This window comes from Argiope bruennichi, chromosome 6 (genome assembly GCF_947563725.1).
Source record: "Argiope bruennichi chromosome 6, qqArgBrue1.1, whole genome shotgun sequence".
Taxonomy (NCBI): Eukaryota; Metazoa; Arthropoda; class Arachnida; order Araneae; family Araneidae; genus Argiope; species Argiope bruennichi.
Window position 1 is genome coordinate 125,955,719 of NC_079156.1, and position 3,343 is coordinate 125,959,061.

A 3,343-nucleotide genomic window follows, 5' to 3' on the forward strand; every position below is an offset into this window, starting at 1 on the left:
CTTCTGGATTGGAAAGTTGTTCCTTATTTCACTTGCAAATTCTGAACTCTCTGTTTTACATTAAAAAGTAAATTATATTGAAAAAATAAGCTAGATTTAATTTAAACATGATATCTATATACTTATAATAAAGCTCAATGTGTGTGTGTGTGTGTGTTGGCGCTCTACAAGCCAGACCGTTTGACATACAGCTACCAAATTTGGTGCATGTATACCTTGGAGGTTGGGAATGTGCACCTGGGGTTTCTTTTTTCGAATTTTTAATTAGAATTTTAATTATTAATTAAAAACTAACTTTCCCGCCAAAAAAATCTTACATTTTCCAAACCGCCAACTTTTCTGCCAAAAAAATCTTCCATTATCCCCAGCGCCAAACGAGAAAGGCTTCAGTTTTTTTTTTTCTCCCTACAGTAATGAGGCTAGGGTTAAAATTTTTCGGCGGATTATTTCAATCGGTTCTGTTTATTTTCTTAATGTTTGATGCATTTAAAATTAAACATTGTTAATGAATCAATCTTTCAGATTCATTCTGAAGTACTTTTGAATTAAAATAAAACAGAATAAAGGAAATTAAAAATTTCTAATCCGCATAGCGTTACCCCAACTGGCGTAGAAAAAATCACGTATTTGCGTTACGTAACCGGCGAAGAAAATTCATACATGCGCATTCTGTTCTGATTGTTGCCATGACAACGTTATCAATGGATGATTTAAATTATTTTTGGGTTAGTTGCATGCTTTTGTAAGTAAATTGTATTTATGTTATTTATATATTTTTTGTGTATGCTTATAGTTTTAAGTACATCGTTTTTTAAGTAGTTTTTTTAAAACCTGTTTTCAACCGTTTATTTTAAACGATTCGTTTTATTTTCTTAGTGTTTGATGCATTTAAATTTAAACATTGTTAATTAATCGATCTGCTCATAATGAATCTAAGAAAGTTTTGTTGACCAACTCTTGAGATATTACATAAATTAAAAAAGATATTCTTTAGTGCCCATAAAGTTTAAACGCTGAGTGACTCTATTTTCAGTAATCAGATTATAAAAAAATGCTTTGTTTCAGTAAAAAATATTATTATATTAATTGAAGATAAATTCTTTCCACTTTAATTTAAAGCATAAATTCTACGGGTGCTAACAGAAAATGAGAGAGATACATATTACGTTATGACTGAAGGCCTTTATAATATTGTGAATGAATTATATGATAATCAAAATTAGAAGCTTTAAAATATTTTGATGAAGAAGCTATTAAAGTAGAAATTGCATAAAATATTTAATTATTAAAATTTTAACGAACATTAAGATTGGCGAACCGGCTGGTCGCCAAAGGCGGCTAGTTGGTTATAAGTGGGACATTATTTTCCGAATTCGTGAATAATGAAGAGTTATTTAAAACTTTCCATAAGCAAATTGCTGGACCTCGAACACCTAAATTTGTAAAGTAGCCATTTCGCAGGTTGAAGATACTCAATTTGAAAGTGTTTTTCAAAATATTAATGTTCTTTTTTTAATAACTTCGAAGTAAATTATTATACAAATATCATTTTTATAACTTCTTAAAATTCAAAATTTCTTCCCGTAATTGATGCCAATTTTAGTACCGTAGTTCTAATAAATTTATTAACATTTTTGAATATATATTGCAATAATACTTTTCTATTTTTTTAGTTACTACATTTATATACACGTGTTATGAAAGTATTAAACATAGTTTTTATAGCACTTTTATATAATATTTTTGTTGTTCTGATTTTTAAAATTTTTTTTTTTTTAGATTTTGTCCGAGACCACCTCTTTCAACCAGCATCCAGGTTCTGTACTGGAATTCCAACCTGTCAGAATTGAAAAAGCATCCACTATATTGGCAGAAAATATATTTGATCGCGGGAAAATATATTCTATACTCTAATTTATAATTCTCGTCCAAGACATTCAATCCTTTAATTCTTTATAAAGCTGGATAACTAAATATATGAAATTATCTAATGATGCAAGACAAATTGGACCAAACTTCAAGTGGGATATTCGAAGTTAAATCATCTATACTTATAATAAAGCTCAATGTGTGTGTGTGTGTGTGTGTGTGTTGGCGCTCTACAGGCCAGACCGTTCGACCAACAGCTACGAAATTTGGCACGTGTATACCTTGGAGGCTGGGAATGTGCACCTCGGGATTATTTTTTCGAATTTTTAATTAAAATTTTATTTATTTAAAAAATAAGCGAAATTTTAGCGTGTTTCTGCTATAACTTCCGAAAATATTACCGCACAAAAAAGATTTTTACATCAAGTTAAAGATCAAAAATTTATCTTTTAAATGATAGCAATGTTTTAACCTTAAAATTAAATTTCTATTTTTAATTAATTTTTAAATGAATAATTTAACTATATTTTTCAACAATTTTTTTCGTACAAAATAAAAATAAAATTTAAGCTGCACGAGCACGTTTCGCACTCATGGGGGAAAAAATTAGCTTTTTTCAAAGTCTTGCCATCACATCGATTAAAGCTCCATTTAAAAATAAATTAAATCTTTTTTGGAAATGAAATCTGGAAAAATATGATTTTCGTCACGTGTCTGTAGGAAATGAAACAAATATGAAATGTTATTTTTTTCTAAAAAATAAATTCAAGAAAAATTATTTTATGATCTTTTACACTATCTGTATTAGTAATCTAATAAATCAGTTTTATTTTATGGCAAGTTTTGTTTAATATGAACAGGATATCCATTCAAATCAGGGCCACACTGCTAATTTGTAAACCTTTAGTAATAGACACAGATCTGCTAAAATGGTCTAAATGGAAAATGATTATATTTTATGTAACTTGATCCAATGAATACTCTAATATATAACGAATTTTTGATTTTACATAAAGCTTCTTCTGTGGAAATCAAAATGTTCTTGAAACACTAATATTTTAAATAAAGAATTAATTTCCAGTCAACTAAATCAATCACTTAAACTTACTGATTTATGAAAATTTGAATATCACTATTCAAAAAAAAAAGAAAAAAAAAAGGATAATTTTAGATTTTCCATCGATCGTTTTAAAGAAAATACGCCAATCAGCTCGCAGGTTTCTCAAGATTAATTGGCCTAAGATTATGAAAATGTTGAGTTTTTCTAAATTTTTAACATTCAAAACTTCATAAATCAGTCTTAGTTAATCGTGGAAAATAGAAACATTCATTCATTTATTTAAAATTTGGTGTGTCCAGAATATTTCTCAGAATATGATACCTTACTGCATAAAATTTAGACTTCATAATTTTTGAAATATATTTATAGGCCGGAACAAAATATTATTATTGATTTCATTTCAATCCTTTTGAA

At 27.8% G+C, this 3,343-nt stretch overlaps 1 long non-coding RNA gene across 1 annotated transcript; it reads left to right on the forward strand.

Annotated features, from left to right (window-relative positions):
• The first annotated feature begins 423 nt into the window (after positions 1-423).
• Positions 424-2,703, forward strand: LOC129972281 (uncharacterized). The gene is made up of 2 exons (XR_008784845.1): positions 424-742; positions 1,780-2,703. It is a non-coding gene; the product is annotated as an uncharacterized LOC129972281 (long non-coding RNA).
• The last annotated feature ends 640 nt before the right edge of the window (positions 2,704-3,343 follow it).